Source organism: Canis lupus, chromosome 26 (genome assembly GCF_003254725.2).
Source record: "Canis lupus dingo isolate Sandy chromosome 26, ASM325472v2, whole genome shotgun sequence".
Lineage (NCBI taxonomy): Eukaryota > Metazoa > Chordata > Mammalia > Carnivora > Canidae > Canis > Canis lupus.
This window is the reverse complement of record NC_064268.1, coordinates 15,839,409-15,864,972: the sequence shown is the minus strand read 5'-3', so window position 1 is coordinate 15,864,972 and position 25,564 is coordinate 15,839,409. Positions and strand designations below refer to the sequence as shown.

At 44.1% G+C, this 25,564-nt stretch overlaps 1 protein-coding gene across 6 annotated transcripts in view; it reads right to left on the bottom strand.

Moving 5' to 3' along the window:
• Positions 1-25,564, bottom strand: part of CCDC60 (coiled-coil domain containing 60) — a 184,764-nt gene that overhangs the window by 120,074 nt on the left and 39,126 nt on the right. The gene's annotated exons all lie outside the window — the stretch shown is intronic.

Sequence of the window (25,564 nt, the reverse complement as noted above, 5' to 3'; positions counted from 1 at the left end):
TGATAAATGGAGGCTCTTATTAGCATCATACTCAAAATAAAGCAAAGAATTAAAGGTTAATAATCATTGTTGGTGGCATAGGTAGCTGATTTGGAGAGCTAAATCCTGTCAATGTAAAGATGCCAAGGTCCTTTTTATCCCCTCACTGTCCCCATAGCAGTGTTTTATGAGTGATTTATCCAGGTGGTTGTTCATGTTTTTTTCCTTCTCTTTCCAGTATTCATTTGCTTTGCTGGGCCATAAGGGAAACCTCCCAAGACTTAAATTCATTCCTCAGAGGTTGATACCAGGTCAATGTAAAGAAGAGAGTTAAATTAACTGTATTCTAATGTAAAAGTCACTTTTCTCGGCCCCAGTTTAGTGAAACAATAATAAGACCATTATCTGGATTACCCTGTCTTGAAATGAATTCCTGCAGTACCATTTTTTTTTTTAATCAGAGGAAATCTCAAGAAATTATGGGAAAATGGGTGCTTTCAGATGAAGCTGGTGGGAGAATACATTGCAGTGACTTTTCTGAAGGGCAATTCGTCAATGCATACTAAATGCTGCAAAAGTGCACTTGCCTCCAGATCTAATGATTCTTCTGCTTCAGGCATCCTATGGGAATATCCCTGCATGGGCACAGAGATCCATCAACAAAATTGTTCACTGGGATGCTGCTTGTGAGAGCAAACTCTTGGAAACGACCTATACATCTTCACAGTGGAAGACAGGTTAAATAATTATGGTGCATCTAAACAATGGAATAGTATGCAGCAATTAACTGTGGTGACAATATGATGATGGAAGTGTATTTATTGACATACAGAGATGCCTGAGTTCTTTGAGTGAGAAGACATGTTACAATATGAAACGCACAATTCTGCTTTTGTTTTTTCGGAAATGATCCTTGCTTATGTACACAAAGATACGAAAGATACACAAAGCCATACCCCTCAAGTTCGGAGATTCTCTCTGGGGGTGGGATATGGCAAGTTTTACTTGACTTGTCTTTAGCGTATGTGAAATTCCTGTTGCTCTACAATAAATATGACTCAGGTCTGTGATAAACAAGGAGAAAAGATTACAAAAAACAATAAGTGACCAAGTAAAGTTTGGCAAAGGCCGATTGATAGTACTGTGTTGAGAGTGTTTTCCCAAAGGCAGAGTGAGGATGGGTGGTGTGCTTACTGACAGAAGTCACAATATGGATGTGTCAGAGGGGAGGCGTGCTGTTTCTCCAGCAGCTCTCATCACCCACTTTCTCTGAAAATGAAATTGTGCGGTGATGCCCTCTGCTCTGGGCCTTTTATGTGGAACGTGGAAGGTAAGGAGTGTGGCTGCATCAAAGGTGAACGCTGTCTGTGGCTGTGTGGTGGGAGTGGACAGTGGGGTCTGGAGCCAGGGAAAGGGACTGTCACTGGTCTGCCTGATTCCCAACCTTTTTTCTCCTGGGTCACCCAATACATGTCCTGTGCAAGGCAGCTCATATGAAGAATGGAGAGTCTCAGGGTACCTGGGGGCTTAGTCGGTTAAGCATCTAGCTCTTGATTTTGGCTCAGGTCATGATCTTGGTTATGAAATTGAGCCCCATGTCAGGCTCTGTGCTCAGCACGGAATCTGCTTGAGATTCTATCTCTCCCTCTCCCTCTGCCTCTTCTGCCAATCACTTGTGCATGCTCTCTCTAAATAAATAAATAAATAAAATCTTAAAAAAAAAAAAAGGAGTGGAGAGTCTCTGGCAATCCCCCAGAGTACTTGGTACTAAAGTTCCTCTCATCCACTAAGTAAAATATATAGGGTACAGAAAAGCATCTGGGATAGCCTTGAATAAACTCAACTAGATATGAAACAGTGAAGTCATGTATAACCTTTATCTCTGTAGTTATTGTTATCAATGAATTATAGTTAATACATCTTAATATACCTGGGTATTTTAACCCTTGGCTGAAAATTCATGGCAAACCTGTTAGTTTTCATCTTGAAGGATGGGTGAAGTGGGAGAGGAGACAGATCTCCAAAGAGGTATGTAAAGATCTCCTGAGTACTTTCTAAAACTTCTACATAATGGACATTTGCTTTCTTCACACCTGAGCATTGCTTCACCCACCCTCTTGATACAAGTTCCCTCATTAGACCATTTGCCCCTCCCCCATGGAGCACTTGCACCCTGCGAAATAGTCATGGTAACAGCAGCAGCAGTGGTCCTGAATGGCTGAAGCCAAACAGCACAGCCCATCCTCCAGCACAGTGACTGGTTCAGAAATGGTCATGTGATATAGTTTGGGCAAATGATATGCAAGCAGACATTTGCCAGGGGCTTCTAGACAGCATGATTCCTAGATCTGAGGAACTACAGGCAGAGAAGTTCTCTTTCCTCATTGACTATAATTGGAGAAGCAGATATGTCTGAGTTAGTTGCTGGCAGCCACGTTTGCCTCTGGGGGCACAAGCCTCCAGTTGAAGAAGATGCGGGGGAAGGCAGGGGGAAGAGTCAAAGAAAAAATTGTTCCATGGTGCCTTGTTAAACTGAATCAAGCACCACTAGACTTTTCATGAACATCTCCTTTATTATTCAAACCACTTTGAATTGGATTTTCTGTTACCTGCAACCATAAGGTTTCTATCTGAAATATGTCCTCCCTTGGGTGTGCCAAGGCAGTCAATAGATCAAGAATTATTTTAACTCATCCTCTTTTCTCTTCCCTGCTTTCCCTTCCTCTCTTGGTTGATCAACATCAGATGACATCCATCTTGGTCCATACTGAGGTGAAAGCAATGAAATTGGCCATGTGAAACATTTGAAGTCAAGGTTACCTCTCTTCCTAATCCCTCTTTTTCTTTTTTTTTTTTTTTGAGCACCTCATTAACTCTTTACTACAGGACCAAAGTAACTTCCTTAAAAGATATTATGAACTAAAAATATTTATGAACAAAGAAAAAAACCAAACACACTCAAATTTCCCTGCCAGATAATTTGAAAACACACAATTGAAAGCCTACTTGAAGTCAGCTTCAAGTAGTGTACACATCACTTTCCTATATGTCTCAAGTTTCACCCCCTCAGGAAGCAAATATGATACTATCCAAATTTCACACATTCACCCCTTCCCTCCTCATTCAATCTTGTCTATGGATAGCTGTCTATAAAAGAGAATTTGTATTGACTAGGGTTGGTGCTGACCAATTTATAGCAGTAAAGCCAAATATCCCTTTGACTTGACACAAAACTTTAGCAGGACAGGATCCTCGCCCCAAACCCTGCAATTATGTCAGCATTTCAAGGGTTTCTCAGGAAACCATTTTCACTGTGACCATTGTTTAAGCAATTATAATAAGCCAGCGGTAATGATTGGCATCGAATGAGGGAGTTCTGGTTGTCAGGACATTTATTAACACCATTTAATATTAGCAAAATTAAAAGTGTATAAGATATCCAGGATTCACTATCTCTACAGCTTTCTGTAGGGCAGTTTAGCCATGTGTATATGTAACCTTAAAAACACATATGCTCATACTCCCAGCAATTCTACTTTTATCCAAGGAAATTTTGCAGCAAGGATTAAAAGATTTATCCATGAGGATGCCTATCATGGCTGTATGTATAATAGTGAAAAACATCTAAATGTCCAGCAAAGAGCATTGAGGGGATAAATCATGGTCTATCCAGATGATGGCAAATGATGCATTTGACTTTGGTGCTACTGTTAATGTTGCTATTGATGTATATTTGTTACTATGGAAAGGAATATAATTTCAAGTGAAAATGTGTGTTATAAAAATATAAAGAACTTAAATCATAGAGAGTTTTAAGATTCATTTTCATAGAAATCTATGGATATTTCTAAAAATGCATATATGCTAATACAAATTATGTTTTAAAGCAATGATATACAGCAAGGTATATATGCAAGGACATAACTGGAAGTAAATATAACAAAGTGTTAATAGGGATATCATCTCAGGGTGTTTGAATTACGGGTAAAGGGTAATTTTTTATTTGGGTCATCTTTTTCCCCTTCTTTAAAAATAATTTACCTGTATTAGTTATCTAATAAAACAATAGTGTTTTCATGTTTATAAAGCAATTTGAACTGATTCTATCAATATAAGCTTTGAGGGGCTGGACAAGGTGTGTGTGAGCCAGACTCCAGAGTGTGCAGGGGAGAGCAGAGGTGGAGTGACGGATACAGAGGGGGAATGGGATGTGGATTCAGAGTCCCAGCTCCTTGCCACTCTAGCTCTAGCTGTGTGACCGCAGGTCTGTCACCCGCCTCTGTCCATCAGCGCTCCCACCTGGCATCTGCCCAGTCTTCATCTAAGGGCTTGTGAGGGTACTAAGAGGCAGCTTGGTACGTAGGCTTTGTGAACCAAACGTGTCAAAGAATCGTACTGTCATTATCACTACATAATAAGCATCTGGGATTTTTACAAAATTGAATCATAAGTTAAAGATAAAAAGCATAATTTGAGATTGCGAAAATACTCCCAGACACACTCACGAAGAACCCATAAAGGCTCTCAGCAACCGCGAGGCAGCCAGCAGCGGTAGCGATGCAGCGGTACACCAGTAGGTGGCGCTAGATGCCATAGCTTTCAGTCCAGTCCAGGTTTCCTTCAATCTCTTTCTCTGCCACCCTCCACTCGCTCTTGATTGAAATGGGAATTGGTTGCCAGCATCAATGAGCCCCCATCAGCCCTGGGATTGAGCAGGCATGCCAGCAGCCAATGCGCTATATTCATCCAGTAAAGAAATTAAAAAAAAAAAAAAAAGAATTAAATGAATCAAATACGTTAATCTCATAAGCTCTTTTGAAAGACTAGATATGAGGGGCCAGCAGTCCAGCTGTTGGACAGCAGCAGTAGCCAATGGGAATCCATATGATGGGCTGCCATTCAATGTCCTGGAGGAGCTTCTGGATACAGGCCCTAGGATGTAACAACCATCTTGCCAGCAGCACTTCTGTTTGATAATCATGCCTAAATTTATGCCTAAGTAATTATGCCTAAATTTTCAGGACCTCCCATGTGTCTGAAAAAGTGTTAGGCTAGAGATGGCAAATGGGCTCCCCCTTGAGTGCCAGCTTCAATCTACATTAGTAGCAGTGGCGGTCTGGAGTTCCCTGCGGTCCCATCTCATCAGAAGACTTCTGTGATTGATTAGCAATGTCTGCCATAGTTCCTGGAAGGAAAAGTAGCATCTGAGTGTGACACAGAGGTGCCATTCCCTCGCTTTACCTATGTGTGTGAGGGGCGGGTTGGGGTTGAGTTGGGAATGTGTGTGTGAGGGGGTGTTAAGCCCCCATACGTCTTCAGTTTCTTTTCTCTTTCCCTGGAAGAAGATGAAGTCAACATCTCTGCAAAATCCCAGTGAATCCCTTGAAGGTCCAGAGAAACCCAGCCTCCCCTTGGTTAAGCTCATTTAACCTCATTTTCCACATGAGAAGCAGAAGCAGAGATGAGGTTAAGCCAGTGGTGAAAGGGAGAAGAGCCAAGTTGCAGAATTGCTGGTGGGGGCTTCAGTTCCCCTGGGGATGAGCCTTGATGCACCTCCATGACTGCTTACCTAGGATTTCTACAATGCTGTCCACAGGAGGCTCTCCAGTAGCAAGTTACATGGACCACGTCAGGACACTGAAGGAGGGGCAAGAGTAACTCAAATATTTCTTACGTACCTACTGTGAGTTAGAAAGTGGCCATGGATATGATGCTGAACAAGACAGCCTTCCGGCCCTCAAGGAGCTCACAGTCCAGTGGGGGAGGCAGGTAGCAAACAGGCAGTTCAGCTATAATGTGGTGAAGTGCAGGCACTGATCCCAGCTTGAGGCTGGTGAGGGGACATTATTGACTGAGGCTCTGACTAAGCTGAACACAGAAAATGGAAAGAGAACTGCTTCAGACAACTGCTTCCTACATCTTGAGGAGTTGGGATGTAGGTATGATGGGGGAGGAAGAGATGATGAAGGTTCTCCTGATGTCCTCAAGCCGGAGAAAACATACCCAAAGCGGGCAATGCTGCTAAGAAGCCACAAGAAGCTACTTCAACAAATAAGCTCTGAGATAAGGGAGGGCCCTAGCTAAAGAGTGAAGAGGAAGCCTCGAGTTTTACTTCACTTTTTATCTTAGTTTTTCTTTTGAATAGGCAGCATTTTCAAATGGTTTAAAAACAAATAAAAGGGTATGTAGTTAAAAAGTATTACTTCCATCTATTTGTTTCAAGCTATTCATTTTCCTCCCCAGAGATGACTAGTGTTACCAAGTTCTTGTATATCCTTCCAGAGAGATTTTATACTTTAATAAGCAAATGCACGCACTCGTGTGCACACACACATACGCCCGTTGCACCATCTGCATGGCACGTTCATGCCAAGGGCATTCAGAATACTCCCTCCATGGCCCCAGAGGCCCTCTTGGTGTCTTGCACCAGCCCCATGGGCATCATGGTGACTGGTCTGGCACCTCTCTGATGAGCAGATGTTTGTTCCCAGCTGCTCTCAGAATGATATTTCCAGCCAGTGTGTTCTGGACCAATGCATCCCATGCTGCAAAGGCTCCCTACTGATGAAGGAGCTTTATAAACACAAAACAAAACTGTAGCCATGATGCCTCTCACTGCCTCTCCTTCCCTGGAGGAAGGATATAATCCCCATATGTAAAATCTTCTAGTGTTCCCGCTTTAGCCTCAGGATCACTGTGGGGAAGGCAAGTGGGCCATGGTCTGAGCACCAAGACTCTTCTTATATTCCCAAAGTAAAAGGAAAGCCAGCAGTTCTTATTTAAAATTGTTACTATATTCAGCTTACCTCTTTATCAGATTTCCTATTTTTAATGTAAAGTTAAAAACCACTGATTTAAGCAGCTGTTATGCTTATGTAAATGGTGTGTTTTCCCTCTGTTCTCTAAATTCTAGCTTTGCAGTGCATGCAGGGAGTGTGACCTTGTCACATTGCTTCTTTGGTCTCTGGCACAATGCCAAACCAGAGTGGTTCCTTGGCAGTTGTTTGCTGAGTGGGTGGATGAACCAGTGCAAATAAAGCTGTAGCATTCCTAGATTTTCAACTTTTAGACTCAACTCGTAGACAAAGCCTGGAAAACTGAACCATGGGCCCGGAACAGAATGTGGGCTTTCAATCTTGATGATGGAAACATAGTAGTAAAAGACACAAGGAAAAAGGATGAGCTAATCTCCTTCTCAGACAAAGTGAGGAGTCAAAGATGCATTATATGGTGAATGGGGGCGGAAATGCAAGTATAACATAGGTTTTTTTTTTTTTTAAGAAAAAGACTTTATTTTGATTTAATTTTATTTTAAAATTGAGCAGAAGTACAGAGATTTCCCATATATTCCCTGCCCCCACACATGCAGAGTCTCTTGCATTATCAGCATCCCCCACAGATGAATGGACTTCTTACAATCAATGAACCTACACTGACACATCAAGTTCATGGTTCACATTAGGGTTCACTCTTGGTGATGCACATTCTGTGGGTTTGGATGAATGTATAATGACATGTACCTGTCGTGATAGTATTATACAGAAGAGTTTCACTGCCCTAATTAACACGTTTTTTAAAGTTGCAGAATTAACCAGTGACAGAACTAAAGGTAATACTATTTTGGGGAGGATGGGGCTTGGAGGTGGGGAATGTGTAAGGATGCCAAGCAGCCAGATTATCGTTTTTCATAGCAGGAAGTCATTAAAGTCTTAAACATATAAGCTGGGAAATAAAAGTACAACTTGAATAATTTGGAAATGTAGATCATTGGAAGAAATAATAGGAAAGCATTAGAAGTGGCCGCCTGGGGAATGTCTTCAGAAATGAAAAGTGCGCTCAGAAGAGGGACTCCTACTCTTTAGTATTCTTTTTTAACCAGCATATGTTTTACATTATTTTTTTAAAATTAAAATAGTTTGAGAACCCTAGTTAGAAGGAATGAAAATACAGAGCCCCACTTTGTTCCTGTGAAAACCAACAAGCACAACAAGCCCCTAATATCCATTCTCATTTCGGAGTCAAGACAAAATTAATTTAGAAAAGAAAATACAGCCAGGGAGCAGAGTTAGCAACCTCAGGAAATTCAGGGAAATGTAATTGAGTAAGAATTATCTCCTTAATTACTTCTGACCAAATCAATAACAACGCTAGATGAGAAACCACGGTCGTCACCAATGAGTATCAAGTTACTGAGAAAGGAATTGGGGTTCAGACTCGTTTGAAATAGCAAAACATCTGCTTCTCACAGTCAGCAAACATGGTTCCTGGGTGGACGGTGAGCAGAGGGAGGAGAGGATGATGGCTGGCAGCCTAGGGTGGGTCACCTGCTTATTGTTTTCAAAAGGCAAAAGCCTGCCCTGAGAGCCTTTCTCCAAAGAGGTGAAAGCATGGATGCCCATGTTGAATGGGGGCGGAAATGCAAGTATAACATAGGTTTTATGTTCATCTCCATTCTTTGGAATGTTCATCAGATGTTCATCTCCATTCTTTGCTGGTGCTCACCAGGGGAGAAGCTAGTTAGCCATGTAAATTAGAGGGAGGTGAACCAAATACCCCAGAAGTAGTGAGTGGGAGAGTGTTTTTGTTTTCAGAGCATAAGTCTGTGCGTGAAGGACACAGATTTCTTTGAAACCAACCTGAACGTGCCTTTTAATAAGCAAATGCACGCACTCGTGTGCACACACACATACGCCCGTTGCACCATCTGCATGGCACCATCTGCATGGCACGTTCATGCCAAGGGCATTCAGAATACACCTCCATAGGGAGGTGGTGAGGATCCTTGTTCCAAAGGAACCCTGCTCAGCACATCTTCTAGATCTTTCTGGGACATGGTATTTGGCCTGGGTTAAAATTCTATCTAGAGGGGCGGCCTGAGTGGCTCAGTGGTTTAGTGCTGCCTTCAGCCCAGGGCCTGATCCTGGAGACCCAGGATTGAGTCCCACCTCAGGCTCCCTGCATGGAGCCTGCTTCTCCCTCTGCCTGTGTCTCTGCCTCTCTCTGTCTCTGTCTCTGTCTCCCATGAATAAATAAAATCTTTTTTAAAAATTCTATCTAGAGCTGGAATCCAAGTGTGCACCATTTACCCAACCTCATGTGGACCTACCTATCTCCATCAATTTTGGGGTCTCTTGACAATTGTCTAGGATCTTCTCACTTTCCCCTCACACTCTGCGCCTTACTCCTGGCTCTCCTGCCCCCTTGGACTTGTCAGTGAGTCATCCCCAGGACACACTGGATATTCTTTTGTCCAAAAAGAATTACTGAGTCCCTGTTAGGGTTCCAGCTCAGTGGTGGGATATACACATCCTTCCCAAAACTACCACTCAGTCTTGTAGAGGGTAGGCAGACGATTAAGTAATACCATGGAATGTAGGCAGGGTTGGGAGTGGGCCTGGGAGACTGTGGGTGCATGTGACTCAGCCAGGGCAGGGATGAAGGAAGTGACTCCTAAGGCCCCTAGTATTGGAGGTGGGACACCAATTTGCACCTTGAGCTGATTAAAGCCCAAAGTTCTGCTCTTAGAGCCCTAGCCAGGGAAATCTGTGGACAGCTGGGGCTGTGGTAACCTTCTGGACACAGACCCAGCAATCACCTTCCCAGGGGAGCTGCCTCTCCAAACCTCAATCCATGTGGCTCCAAGGAGGGGCACATGATGCACCCCTAGCCAGGGAAAACATGCTCAGCAATTCCCTGCCTCCAGTGAGGATTTGCTTCTTTTATGAATCTGAGTCCCAGCAGATTAATGGGTCTCAAATATTAATGGATATTTGCTGTAGCTATTAGGAAAGAGATCCCTTTCTACAGGGGTTGCTAAACTGGGAGAATATGAGCCTGGAGTTCTTAGTTGGTCATCTTGATCACCATTTTGGTAAAGCCTACTTGAGAATGAAGCCAACACAGGAGAAAGAAGAAATAAGATAAAGATACTGTTGGAACACCTGAAGCTAGACTTACCTATGGGCTTTTTGTTTGCTTGAGACAATTTCTCTTTTACTAAGGCCCCTTTGTTTTTTTTTTTTTTTTTTTTTTTTTACTAAGGCCCCTTTGAATTGAGTTTTTTTTTATCATTTGCAATCACAAGGGCTTGACCATGATTTTGTTAGCATATTGCAAAATGGTTGCCATATTGTGACTAGTCAAGATGACCCCAAACTATACCTTATGAGAGTTACACTAATATCCTGTCTAAACCAAAACCCATGGGAGAACACTGATTTTATACAGCTTTTTAAAAACATTTTATTTATTTGATAGAGAGAGAAAGAGAGTATGTGAATGAGCAGGGGGAGGGGCAGAGGGACCAGCAGACTCCCTGCAGATTATGGAGTCCGACGTGGGCTCGATATCAGGACCCTGAAATCATGGCCTGAGCTGAAGTCAGATGTTTAACCAATTGAACCACCCCATTGCTCAGGAGAGCACTGATTTTAAAGTCATCAGAGATCATCAGAGTTGAGAGATTACTCAGCACAGCCTCCTCCATCACATGACAGATATACTAAAAGGGGCCACCATTTATTGAATGCTTACCAAGTGTTATGTGCTGTGGTGGGCACTTTACATGTAGAAACTCATTTCACTCTTGCAACACATTTTGTGGATAGGACTGTTCTTTTAAAAATATATTTTTTATTTATTTATTCATGAGAGACCCAGAGAGAGAAGAGAGGCAAAGACATTGGCAGAGAGAGAAGCAGGCTCCTGATAAAGCAGGAGCCTGATGCAGGACTCAATCCTGGGACTCCAGGATCATGCCCTGGGCTGAAGGCAGTTGCTTAACCGCTGAGCCACCCAGGCATCCCTGATAGGACTGTTTTTAACTTCATCTCACAGATTACAAAACGGACTTTCAGAGAGATGGAGTAAATTTACAGAGTTACATGACAAGCCAGGGACAGAGGGAGTTGAGGTTCAAGCCGTAGCTTGGTTCCAGAGAGGTACTCTCCCTGTCCCACAAACAGATGAGCAATCCAAGACCCAGAAAGGCTGAGAATTTTCCTAAGGCCACACAGTAAAGCAGCAGAGACTCAGAACAAGAATATACAGGGCCTTCTGTCCTCACATGCCACCCAGCAGATACAATAAATCAAAGGGCAGCTATGAGATTTGGAGCCACACAGACTAGCCATAGCCAGAGTCTTTGGCAAATACAACAGCTCTTTGCACTTCAGTTTTTTCGTGCACAGAGCCTACTTCATAGGGTTGTGATGGAGATTTAATGTGCTAATGTGTGTCAAGTTCTCAGGACAGAGCTGGGTTTATAGGGTCTCTCAATAAATGCTAGTTGTTAATGTAATTGTTATAATTAATAAGCTATGCTGTTAATGAAGGTGTAAAACGCAGGTGTCTGCCACATGACCACGGGCAAGTCGCTGAATTACAGTGGCCGTTGGTCCCATTGCTAAAATAGGGTTATTATCTGCCCTTTGCTCATGACACCAGAGCATTACGAGGATTAATTAGAAGTTTTATAATGTGCTGTGCACTTTGATGCTCTATAAACAGAGAAATGTGATGGTTGAATATTTATATAATCCCCATTACTGAGGATCTTGAATTGCTTTACTGATGTCAAAAAAAAAATTCCAATTTCCCAAAGGTGTATAAATCGGTCTGAGTTGAATAAAAGATTGGGACTTTATTATCTGCCAACAGCTTAGGAACTCAGCAAGACTGGGCATCTGGGCACCAGTGGGCTGACTGCATTGCTAAAGTCTTGGGAAGGGAGAAGGAGAAGTTGAGACTGTAAGACTGTCTCTTCCTTTTCATTTGAGCTCCTTCAGGGCTAAGACTGAATCTTGTCCTCCAGTGGATCACAAGCCCAGGGCTTGACATGCAGCAAGCATGGGATGAACACTTGATGAAGGGAAGATGAACAGATGGGATGGATGTCATCCTTAACCTTTTGATGATAAAAGAATAGGTGAGTCTGGCCCCAAAACTATGGCCAAAGTAAATGTGGAGCCACATTGGGTATTGGACAGAAAGCTGCTTGGGCAGTGTGACAAGTTGGAAAGACATTTGGCACCTCACAGAACTGGGTTACCAGCTGTGTGACCTTGGCCTTGGATCAAATTTTTCTCTCTCTTCATCTGAGAATCATAGTAATGTCTCTTAGGATGCTTTGGGCTGAAGGCAACAGGAAACTCTACCCACCCTTCCTTAAACAATTGAGAAATATCTTACTTCACCTAACAGGGAGACCAGATTACTAAGGTTTAGGGTTGGCTTAGAGGTTCTGTTATGCCCCTGTGCTGCCCACAGGGTCAGGTGTCCACAGAATCAGCTTCATCCTTAGACACCTTCCCCTCACGTTTGTAAAATGGTTACTGGTAGCAATCAGAGTCAAGGCTTCCTTAGCCCTGGCAAACCTTTCATGTCTCGTTAGTCCAAATGGGCTTGCGTTGGTCCATCATTTGAACTAATCATTGGCTAGATGAATACGATTGCCATGACAAGACCCATGCTGCTCACACTGGGGTCCATGGGCCAGTATCATCAGCATCACTTGGGAGCTTATTACACCTGCAAATTCCTGGACCACATACAAGACCAAGTGAATCAGGACCTCTGGGGGGGAGGTCTAGGAATCTTCTCTACCAGGCTCTTCTGGGGATTCCTCTGCCTGCTACAGTCTGAGAACCCCCAGGTTAGACGATTTGGCTAGGATGGATGTTGGTGAGTTAGCTACAAAATGTAGATGATAGTGCCAACTAATTTTGGAGGTTGTTAGGGAAACAGAAATATATGTAAAAGACTGGCACACAGTAGGTGTCTAGTAACTTTCAGTTTCCTTCTCTTTCATTCTCTAGTGATGTCTAATAGTTACTCTTCCTCACTAACTGTTACTTCTCCCCACCCCAGGGTGCTAAATGTCCTCATGCAACTCTGACCTATGGAAACCAATCTGTAAACTACTTTATACTAAGGTGGGAGTGACATAAGTTATCCCTGAGCCCAGTAACATTTTCACCCTGAAAATGGAGTGCAGGGAGTAGGCCATGCTTAACCCAGTAGTGTGCTTTAAAATGGTATAATTTCAGGAATACACCAGGTGTAGTGTGTTGGGGTATGTTTTAGGGTGAGACCATGCTGGTCCATCTTCAGATTATACGCCATGGGTAACCTGCTACTCTGGCCACACCAGGGGGACCAGTTGGCTGATCAGGATGCACACTGGTAGCCATCACAGGCAAAAGCAGATAAGCACAGGAAGCTATGGTGGGCTTGGATAGATGATGGAGGGCTGAGGTCAGTCAGGGTGATGGTTTTAACCTCTGCCCTGTCTTTCCCCCTGTTTTCAGAGTCCCGTTGGGGCGTTTAGGGAGGAATGTGGCTCCTCTTGATCTTTGTGTCTGTAAGTTCCAGATTCCTTTTGAATAATAATAATAATAATTTAAAGGAAAAACCCTACAAGTATTAAACACACACACACACAAACACACACACACACACACACACACACACACACACACACACAAGCAGACACCAGATATCTGGGCATGACAGGCTCTGTTGGCAGTTTCCTGATTCAACAGCTGGCTCTACATGTCAGGCTCAAAGGAAAAAAAAGTTGGCCACTCGTTTGAAGGAGCCCTTTTCTCAATAAGCTGGAGCTGAAAAGGTCCCTTAATCCCCAGAGAGGAAAAGTCTTCTTTTGGAACAGACGGGAGGGCAAGGGAAATGCTGGCAGGAAGAAGGGGATTAATTAAGTCGGAGCCCTAGTCTCTCACTTGACAGGAGGGTACCCTTCTGGGTCCTATATGCATCTCCTTCTGCCCCCACAGACTGGGGTGGGGAGGGTGACCCTGGTTCATCATCAAAGCTTCCAGAATGTGTATTCCAAGCAAGGGACATGGCACCTCTTTCATTTGGACAGAGATAAATAGGGGCTACTTGGTCAGATTTTCATACCCCACTTCCCTAATCCTTTTTCAAGGGTGGGCTTAAAAAAATGATCCTTGGGATCCCTGGGTGGCTCAGTGGTTTAGTGCCTGCCTTCCACCCAGGGCGTGACCCTGGGGTCCCGGGATCAAGCCCCACGTCGGGCTTCCTGCGTGGAGCCTGTTTTTCCCTCTGCCGGTGTCTCTGCCTCTCTCTCTCTCTCTGTGTCTCTCATGAATGAATAAATAAAAATCTTTTTAAAAAATGATCCTTTTTATTTTAGAAATTACCTTAGGCATCACGTGGCCCTGGGTGTTACTTCAGCTTTATCACCCTATGACTGTGACCCTGGGCAAGTTATAACTTCACTGAGCACAAATGTTCTCACCTGTCAAATGAGGACATTCATAATGCGGCTTTTCTTTTCAGACACGATGTGAGAATCACAGCTAATGAATTCAAGGCACCTCACATAGCACCTGGCATTTAGTGTGTGCTTAATAAATGTTGGCTATTAAGACAATTATGAGCTCTGCCAATAAGCTCAGCTCCTGAAGGCCCTGTCAAAGCTAAACCTTAGTAGAAAAAGCCAGTATGCATTAAAAACAATCTTACAAATGTAAAGCGATCCTCGAGAGAGGCTATCTGGTTGTAAAATACTGGTTCCACCACTTAATAGCCTCTGTGACCACGTTTATCAGTAAAGAGAGAAAAAGTAGATGCTTTGATTCCTAAGATCCTTTCCAACAGAGCTCACTAGGCCATTACCCACCCCCCCCTTGGGAAAAGACCCACATGAAAGTCCTCAGGATGGAGATGGGCCCCTCTTCCCCTTCCAGGCCCCATTCTTTCTCTGCAGTTGGCTTCATGTCTTCTTTTGGGGGTGGGGTGAGGTTCTCACTGACATTCTTGCCTCCTCACAATCTGTAGTGGATCTCATAGTGTCCTCCTTCCAAACCCATGGTCCACCTGGAACTTCAGAATGGGGCCTTATTTGGAAATAGGGTCTTTGCAGATGTCATTAGTTAAGATAAGGTCATACTGGATGAGGACAGGCCCTAAATCTGATGATGGATATCCTTAGAAGAAAAGGAGGACACAGAGGAAGAAGGAGGCAGAGACTGGGGAGACACAGGAACACCAAGGATTGCCAGTAACCCCTGGGGGGCCAGGAGAGAGCTTAGTCTCTCCAGAAGGAACCAACCCTACTGATACCTTGATTTTGGCCTCCTGACCTCCTGAACTGTGAGAGAATAAGTTTCTGTTGTTTTAGGCCACCTTGTTAGTGGTAGTTAGGGTAATCCTACGACACTAATATGCCATCTCCTCTCTAACAAATCTTACTATCAGTCTTTTACTGAAAGCCCTTCAATGGCTCCCTGTTGGCCTCAAAGCAAAGTCCCAGTTCTTTGCTGTTTTCTGCAGAGCCTTTCACGCCTACATCTGCTAGCTATACCTCCCTCCTCCCCCCAGCACCCTATCTTCTGCTTCATCTCTCTAAATGTCTTTGAAACATGTATGCTCCTGGGAACACGTTATGTCTCCTACAAGGAATGCTCTTTCTTTCCTCTCCCATTCTGAGAACTTATACTCATCCTCTGAGACTCGATTTAAATATCACCACCTCTGTGAAGCCTTCCCAAGCACCCCCTTCTTCAATTCTCCCTCTACAGGCCAAGTTAGGCATGCTTCTCTGTTCCCGTTGTGTATTGACAAGCCTCTCTCCTTGGAACACTGAGCTCATGCACTGGAGCTATTTGTGTGATGCATCTGTCCTGCTCCTGAGATCAGATGATCTTGTCTTTGTAAGGGATCAATAAGTGTTTGTGGGTTGACCAACTGACTGTGGAATGTGTAATGAAAGAGGGAGGGGACTAATGTCATTTCATAGGAGATGCAACAACTGGAAGGTAGCAGAACATATGCAAGGTTGAAAAGGATGCAGAGGACCGGGATAATCAATTTTCCTAATCAGTCTTGGGGAGGCCAGTTGCCCATGTTCTGTCGTATACCAAGCCTTGGTCACCTGTGAGAATGACTATTTTCTGTAGAGCCAGACACCTGCCCACTCTGGGAGCAATTAGAAGGTGCAACTGTGCTTTTAAGGGGATGCCTGGAAGCAGGCGGAAGGCTCTTGAGGCTCAGCAGGCATCAAGGGATAGGATCCCTGCATGGACTACCATGTAGTGAGGTGGCCAAAGCATGTGGACCTTATACTCTGCTTCCTTATGGCAGGCAGAAAGAACTAGAACAAATGCACTTAGAAAGCTAAAGGTGAGGGTTGGAGAGCACAAGAGGCCAAGAGCACGGACTTCAATGTCAGACATGGATTTCAAATCCTCTGTCTTCTACTTCCTGGTGGGGTCTCTTTGGACAGGTGCTTTATCCTCTCAGAGCCTCAGTGTTCTAATGACTAAAATGGGGAGGAAGTTGCTCATAATAATTCCTGCCTTGCAGGGTGCTTGTGACCAGTAGAACTAGGGTATGTAGAGTGGCATGTAGCCAGCTGTTGGTAAATGGTAGCTGTCTTTTTTTTTTTTCAGTCTAGCAAGAATATTATTAATTTGACAAATATTTTCTGGGGACTCACTGAAGGCTTGTTATTGTTCCCGGATCTTGGGACTCAAAAATGTTTAAGCTCAAGATGCGTGAGGCTGTTAAACACTTCCTGCTAGACCAAAGACGGTGTGTGTGAGCCTTCTATTTTTGAAGGTGCTTGTTAATGCCTGATGGCTCCACTGGAGCCCAGCTGGACCAGAAAAGGTCATCTGACCTTTTGTCATCCTGTCCACACCGCTGAGGGGGAGTTCCATTAAACGAGTCCTTATTTCCTTGCTGGATTTCTTCACTGAAAATGTCACACAGACGCAGGAAGCTACGGACTGATCTTTTCCCCTTCTTGAAACCTGCCCCAATGTGGAGACAGGTATTACTTCTAAGGCTCTTTTCTAAACCACCGGGAGAAGATTCCTCTTACAAAACTTTTTCCTGTGACTTGCACTCTGCAAGCAAGTTGATGAATCATGTTTGTGTTTGTCCAAGGCACATTTCAAAAGTCGTTTGTTGCAGCTACATTTTAAACATATAAACATTCTCCCTGTTTAAGGCAGGTACAAATCTCCAGGATGTGCATTTTTGAGCCTATGGTGTAGGTGGAGACTCAGACCAAATAAATACTGTTTAGAAGTGAACACACAGAACAGGAGCCATTCGGGGAGAGGGAGAATGACCACAGAAACTATAAAATGAGAAATATGCTGTGGAACTTGATGATGCTATTGTGGGATGCATTTCTCCCCACCTCCTTGTCAAAGGAAAACTCAGACCATATTTCCTGCACTATGAGCCTCGTCTCTGAAATGGCCCAAATCTCATTTTAACAAATACACATGATTGAGTTTGTCTAACTAGAGGTTTAACGACCTGTAAAATGTATCATGAGCACCTGGCAACTCTCAGAACTCTTAGATAGCACCTGTACCTCACAACACGAGGCCCCAGGGTTGTGGGATGTTCAACTTGGGTTTATTTAGGCGACCAAGTCCAGTGTTTGGAAGAAAGAAGCATTTTGCACAAACATGAAGTCTGTGTGTTGCTATAACTGAGCACCGTCAAATAGCATGGCTGCAGCCTCTGGCACGCTCTTGTTGACTGGTTGATTGATTGATTGATTCATCTAATAAATATTTATTGAGCACCCACTATGTGCTAGCTAGGGAGCTTGGTATTTGGAAGAACAATGATAATATCAGAAAAACTCTGGGTGCCTGGGTGGCTCAGTCAGTTAAATGTCTGCCTTTGGCTCAGGTCATGATCCCAAGGTCCTGGGATCAAGCCCCACATTGGGCTCCCTGCTTAACAGAGAGTCTGCTTCTCTCTCTCCTTCTGCTGCTCCCTCTGCTTGTGCTCTCTCTCAAATAAGTACATAAAATCTTAAAAAAAAAAAAAAAAAAAACAACCAAAACTTTTCTGAGTGCTTGCTGTGTGCCCTGTGTTGGACTAAGAACTTGGCATGGATTCTTTTTACTACTTTCACCACCATCTGACAAGGTAAATATTACTATCATCATCACTCTGTTGCACAGGAGAAAACCAGACAAGACTAATCAGTCTCAATTCCAGATTCCCAAGGAAGAATCTGATTGGCCCAGCTTGGGTCAGGTATCCACCTCTGTTCACAGATGAGGTGAAGAGGGCACCACTGTGGTGCAGCGTTCAAAGCTGTCTACAGTCCAGCAGAAAGCAGTTCTCAGAGGAGCAGCCACCTTCTTCCACATATGCTGTTCTGCAGGGAGTGGATGTGGGGAGAGATGAAGGGACAAGAGGTGAATGACAATGTCCTAGGTTCTGGAACCCCTCTTGGGAGGCTCCACTGTAGCTTCTGCCATTGAATTACACAGGACATCCCTCGTCCTTAGGATAAATTTTCTTCTCCTCCCCCACACATTTTTAAAAAGATTTTATTTATTTATTCATGAGAGACAGAGAGAGAGAGAGAGAGAGAGAGAGAGACAGGCAGAGGGAGAGGCACGCTCCTCGCAGGGAGCCCAATGTGGGACTCGATCCCCAGACCCCAGGTTCACACCCTGAGTGGAAGGCAGCAAACGCTCAACCGCTGAGCCAGGTGTCCCAAGTTCTCCCTTTTTAATCAAACTTCTCTGAAGGGGTTTGTGTTTTATGACCAAGAGGGCATTGATGAGCTGATCTTGAAATAACAAATCTCTGAGTACTTCCAAGGGCTTGCCCTGATTTCTGGCTTCTGTACTTTGTAGTAGTGTGCTCCGCAGTGGAGTAGAACAGGTGAGTGTGCAAGTAGATGTCTTGAGCACTTAGTGGTGCCAAGCAATCCACAGGCACACTGCAGGACTCTGCTGCAGAGGTTTCTAGAAGTAGCATCTTGAGGCCAAGCAATTTTCCAGGGTTCAGAAGGAAGACACCAGACCTTCATTTATCCTAATGTAGAAAGGTCTCTTCAACCTACACATCAAAAACTGTCTTAGCTTTCTCCAGGGGGTATTAACCATAGTAACATAGCAACAGTAACACCCTCTCATTCATTGATACTCGCTAGGTGCCAGATCCTGCACCACACACTTGACACACACTATTCGATATTATGTTCACAGCAGCCCTTTCAGGTAGGGATTATTATTACTGTCACTGTACAGAGATGGAAACTGAGGCTCAGAATGGTTGAGTAACTTCCCAAAGTCAAGTCACACAGCAATGAAGTGTGAGAGTTGGTCTTCCAGTGCAAATCAATGAGATTAGAATCCAAGCTCTAGCATTTATTTCCATGCCTAACACATTGAGCCATTATCTGGTACCCCAATAATTTAATGGTTAGTGTCCAAGTTCTCATAATATCTTCTATAAATCTTGAAGGCAATCCAATGTGGATGGCACTTAAAGAAGATAGAATGTAAAATGGTACAGCCACTGTGGAAAACAGAATGACCATTCCTTGAAAAAATTAAAACTGGAATTAGCAAATGATCCTGCAATTCCATTTCTGGATATTTACTTGAAAGAAATTTATATTCTCATGAAGCTTAGAGTCTTGTGGGAGAAGAAGACATTCAACAAACATCTATTTTGTTATTATAGTATGTCCACTGTGCAAGGGTCTGGTAAGCACAGCATACACAGTGTTACAGGGGGAACTGGACTGCTTAGTGACATTTGGAGGGATGACTAGGGAAGGCTTCTTTAAGGAAAGTGGATGTTTAAACTAAGACTCAAATAATGACACAAGTGGATTTATTAAGGGAGTATTCTAGAAGCAGGAGCAGCTGGAACAAACGTGTGGAGGTGGGAAGAGGCTGGGTGAGTTGAAGAGTATAGGCTTGTCCCCTGAATTTTGACAGTGACATTTTTGCAGCACTGCATGTAATGGTGAGACATTAGGAGGCCCTCTCCTCATCCTCCAGGAGAGATGTTTGGTGACCTTTTTATTTTATATATGCACATATGCATAGTTACAGATAAAACAGACGTTTCCAGTGGAGAAAGTCCTTCACATGGCCAGTCACTAGAAGGAGTCAGGGTTCAGGGAGAGAAATGCATCTTCATCTTCCTGTTTGCATTTTCCATCACCTTGTAACTCCCCAACCACGAACAGTAGCATGAGCCAACCACCACAAACAGATGGCAGGCTTGCTGTACATGCGTGCATGCATGTGGGGCGTGTGTGTGTGTGTGTGTGTGTGTGTGTAGTATTTGTGTATGTGTAAGTGAAGGTGGTAAATACTCTAACCCTCAAGATATTGTGGCCCTGGACCTCAGACCCATCATTGTCTGCAACACTCTGCCTTTTTCCATTCTGCCCATTCTTCTCCAAATCTGCCTAGGACATTATGGCTTTATGAACACAAGGAATGTATTTGGGAGGTGATCCCAGAAAACACTAGTAAGGGAGTGAAATAAGGAAAGGAAAGTGTGCTAATGAGCCAGCAGGTCCCTACTGTGGGCAACCTGAGCTCATTCCACTGGGACCCCAAGGAATGGTATAGAGCAATGGTCAACAAACCTGTGTTGAAGGGGCCAGAGAGTAAATATTTTAGGCTTTGCAGGGCATACAGCCCCTGTTGTGTACGTAGCACTACCCTTGTAGTGTGAAAGCAGCCACAGACAGTATGTGCAATGTATAAACAAGTGGGCATGGCTATTTTTCCAATAAAACCTTATAGTAGCAAATGGTGGCTGGATTTAGCTGGTGAGCTCTGGTGTGTCCATTCTTGATACAGACTGTGCATCAGATTGTTGCACCTAAAGGCAGTGCAGTCCAGGTTCTTATCCACCAACATTTGTCTGCCATTGATGGAGGGCTGCTCCCGAGGGCATTACCTTCCTGCCCCTTCTGGACTGCCTCAGATCACAGGCAGAGAGTTGAGGATGTGCAGAGTAGGGGAAGAGCCAAGGACCAGGAGAGCAAGAGAGCATGGGTGCATTTACTACACTCCTTAAAAGCCATGTGAGGTCTATGGTACATTGAAGCCAATAAGGCTCAGAGAAATGGAATGATGGGGCTGAGGTCACACAGCTAGGGAATGGTCATGATGAAAAAAAGCGCTGGTCCCGTTGGCTGTTTGTGTCTTGTAGGACTCCGAAAGACAGATATTTTATGTGGTACTTCCAAAGTGTGTTGTAACATCTGGCAAGGCACTTTTGTTCTGAAGCACCCAGTTTGGAAAGCATGTCACCGTAACCTTTTCCACAAAACGCAATTTCTTCCTTTGTTTCCTGAACCGTTATAGAAACCCTTGAGAATCCAAGGAAGGACAAAGATGGATGATTTAAGTGTTCTTTACTCTTTACAACCTTTTAAAATCTCTTGATTATGTGTGTCTGGGATGTATGTATCGAACTCAAACAAATCAATAAAAAGCACAGCAAACTACCCAATAGAAAATAAGGCAAATGATACAAATAGGCAATTCTCAGAAGAGAAAATACAAATGAACAATAACTACGTAGATGATCATCCATCTCATTAGAAATCAAGTAAAATCAAGAAAAAAAGATGCCTTCTTTGCCCATCTTAGCAAAAATTTGAACATCTTATTAAGAACAGGTGAATATGTGAAGAAACTGGTACTTGAGTGCTATTGGTAGCCTGCAAATTGATACATATTTTCTGGATGGCAGATTGATGAAAAAAATCCATTTTCTCCCCCATCTTCCTCCAAGATCCAGAGGAGGAATCATGCCAATCAGGGTAGTTGCATTGCCCTTGCCAGGGACAGGACTAGGTGTTTGCTGACAGCTCAGTCTAGGCTAAAAGGTCCAAGGAAAGCTGGAGATATTTCTGCAGCGTCACCTAGAACATCTCTAGCTGTTATGTGACCTCTGGAGGGAGGCATTCCCACCTTCTAAGGGTAGCAGAACAGAAGGATGGAAAGGAAACAATCTATATCCCTGATGCTGGAACTGAGTCCTCAAATTAGCCATCTTTGGAACTGACCTATATTAGACTTCTTATAAATAAAGTCCTTGTTGCTTAGTCATGCAGCCAAAAGTGTCCTAATTGATATAATAGTGTCTCCCCTATAGAAAGACGGGCTCATATGTCCAAAGAGGCAACATATGAGTATTTCATTGTAGCACTACATACCATAACCAGATGCTAGGAATCACCTGAACATGCATCAGTAGGGACCTAGTGAAATAAGCTATGGTTTATTCAGTTGTTTATTAAACTACCAAATTCTAGCCATCAATTACAAACAAAAAGTTAAATTTTTATGCACTGATTCCACCATGCAGAGATCCCCAAGAGTATTCTTAAGTTCTTTAAAAGTTGTGAAATAATACATATGTTAGAGCCCCACTCATGAAAAACAAAATTATCCTCAAAAGTAAAATACGGGTAAAGATTCACATGCATACGTTTATACTTATAGAGAATTCTACTTTTGTGTGTACAGCAGTTGCCTTCCTGGCAGCCAAAATGGATTTCATTTATGACTTTTGCCATTAAAAATAATGTATAGAAAACATCCTGCATGCTCATTATAAAAAAAGTGAGTAAATTCCAGAATGTACAGATGCAAGTTTTGTTCAAACAATGCAAGCCAGAGATTTTTTTTTTTTAACCACTATTTCAGGGCAGCCGGGGTAGCTCAGCGGTGATCCTGGAGTCCTGGGGCGTGATCCTGGAGTCCTGGGGTCGAGTCCCACATTGGGCTCCCTGTGTGGAGCCTGCTTCTCCCTCTGCCTGTGTCTCTGCCTCTCTCTCTCTCTGTCTCTCTCTCTCTCTCTCTCAGGAATAAATAAATAAAATCTTAAAATAAAATAAAATAAACCACTATTTCAGGCTGGGAGCAAAGGGAAACTTCTCTTTGGGCCCTCAAACGTTTTTCTTGTACAATTACTTGGGCAGAGTTCAGGGTTTTTAATCAAAAGCTACTTGTTGAGTAGGCAATGTCACTTTTCCTAGCCTGCATAAACACAGCTTTGTGGGAACTAGGTTTGGAAAATAGAAGAGCTGTATCACGGGGACTGAAGTGTGTGTGTGTGTGTGTGTGTGTATGAGAGACAGAGAAAAGGAGAGAGAGAGAGAGAAACAGAGCAGATTCATAAGGTGCTCTGTATATAATTCTGGAAAATTCTCCATTGAAAGATCTGCCCTGTTTTCCCCCAGTTACCAGCTCTTTTCTTTCAACTACTTAGCACCATCTGGATTTGACCTCCCAGAGGGGAAGGGCTTCTTGCAATGCTCAGATGGTAATGACAGAGTTGTAGGCATGGACTGTGTGATAATTGCCTTCCAGTTGTCTCCTACATTTGCCTGGCTCTGATTTCTGGGTTGGGTACCATTAGTCTCAAGGTTCCTGTCATGCTGCCATTATTAAATCATTGTTTTTTCTGACAGTGCTGTTTCTAGAGGGAGAATACTGTGCAGTCCCTAAGACAAGAATGCCGCCACCTGGTCATTATGCCCAAGAGCCCTCGCATGGCTGTTCCAAAGACTCATGCCTTTGTTGTGATGCCAGTGTCTCCCAAGACTGAATGGCTCTGTTGTGTCTGGTGTTACCCCCACCCTTTTTCAGAGTAGAATTATCCTGGTGAAGAAGCACTCACCAGCACTAATTTAAGAGAAGAGGTCTGGCAAATGGATGCAAAGAATGTCAGAAGAAATATTTTTCTGGAAATCAAAAAAGATAATTCTCTAAGTGTAATACTGATTTTTTTGTTTTGTTTTGTTTTGTTTTTTGTCTCCCTCAATGAGACAGAAAAGCAAAAATTTCCAGACAGGGTTCAGCTGTCATCTGAAGTCCATGGTTGAGAATGGTGAGATTTGGGGGTCTGCTGAACACAGATGGGAGGTGGTGGGAGGAACAGTTCTGGTGACCAATTTCCAGCAGCCGAGCTGCAGCTGAATAAAGAAGATATTGGTCAGCTTTTGGCAAAGCACCAACAAGCCAAGGGCCTGTCCTCACTTTGGGGGATCAGAATTCATTCATTCAACAAATTCTGGTGGTGGTTCCTTGCCGGGCATTCTTCTGGGCCCCGAGGATAGAGTCATGAACCAGGCAAACTTCCTGCATCCTAGCTGGGCTCCCACTAGGAAAGAAATGGTGCACACAAACCAAACATTCAAGGACAGTTGCAGCAAGACACTATTTACAAAGGTGTGGGCAGGGTATAGAGGAGCCTATAGGGGATGATGTTGTACTTCTTTGGGGCTAGCAACAGCAAGGAGCCATCCCCACTCTTATGCCTGGGAAGGGGCAAAGCCGGGGAGCAGAGCCAAACAGGGTAGCTGTATGGAGACCCGGGCTAGAAGCTGTGGCCCTCAGTAGAGTCTTGACCCACCACATCAACAAGACAGAAAGGACAAAGGAGCAATACTCTGACCTCTCTCTCCTCCTACCTTTTGATCTTCTAGTGGTGCCTCCTATTGGCTGAATCCAACCAGAAGCCTGAAAGGAAGGGGGCTCACTGAAGAGGCCATGGAGGTCATCCTCTCCAGGCGTGGAGCAGGGAGGAGGAGGGTGACAAGGGGACCTGGAGAGGCAGCACAGTCACTGCCCTGACGGAGCTTATATTCTACTTGGCAGAGACAGACAATGAATAAGCCAAGGGCTCTCAAATACAATGTTGCCGGGACTTTGACTCATCCAAGCAGCACCTTTATGCAAATTAGGAAAAGCCACCCTCACTCCAAAGATATGCAGCCCTGCACCAGAGTGATTAGTGATTAGTGAATGCAGCTCAGCTGGATATCAACCTACATTTGCCCTGTGGGTCTAGGCCCTTGTGTGGGGCTCCTCTCACAAAACATGATATCCTTAACTGTCAAGTAGTTGAGATAGCATACGTAAAAAGATCAGAGGACAGTGGTAGAGAATACAAGGCAAAGGAAGACAGTGGGGCTGCTGGCCGTGTTTGATTCCTCATTGGTCCAAGGCCCTCTGCCTTCCTATTAGCTCTGCTGCCACTGAGGGCCACCACCATGACTCCAGGATGGGCAAGTGACCCACACAAGCACCTGTCTCAGAGCTTTAGGTTTGGTCTCACTGGTGACATGATACAAACATGGCTGATGAGGCGCACTGAGGTGGCCAAAGAAATTGCTCACCCACAACCAGCACCCCCAGCAGCCCCCGCAAACCCCACAGGCAGGTAGAAGCCAGGGTGGGTCCCCCGCTGAAGTCAATCACTGATGGGAGTCAGTCACCTCCCAGAGCTGGCAGGGGATGGCCTGGCTGTCTCTTCCCGGCTCCAGCTCCCTGAACTGTAATGAGCAATTTGTCTTTCAGCCTTGATCTGCTGTCAGCGGGGCTGACACCAACTCTGAGTATTAATTTCTTCCCGAGCTGTCTTACACTGCAGCCAACAGAGGGGCGTAAAATGAACTGGGACTCGCTGGGTGCAGAAGCCCATTGCCTGGCTGCTTTTATTAGTAGGAAAGCCATGGTGAGGGATACAGCCTGAGCTGTGCTTCTTTCTTTTATTAAGAAGCAGAATCGGAAAAAAGAAGGAGAAACAGCAGCAGCAGACATTGGACCCCTACCAGGAACACTTTTCCCTCTGCCCCTGAACCATTAAGTGCCACCACAGCACTCTGTACACTCTGTCCCCTCCTCTGCCACACCCATCACAGTGGCATGCTTGTTAGGATGTCCACAGAGGGCAGAAGTGATGCCTGCCCTACTTCCCTTGTACCCAAAGTGTGCCTGGCACACACTATGGC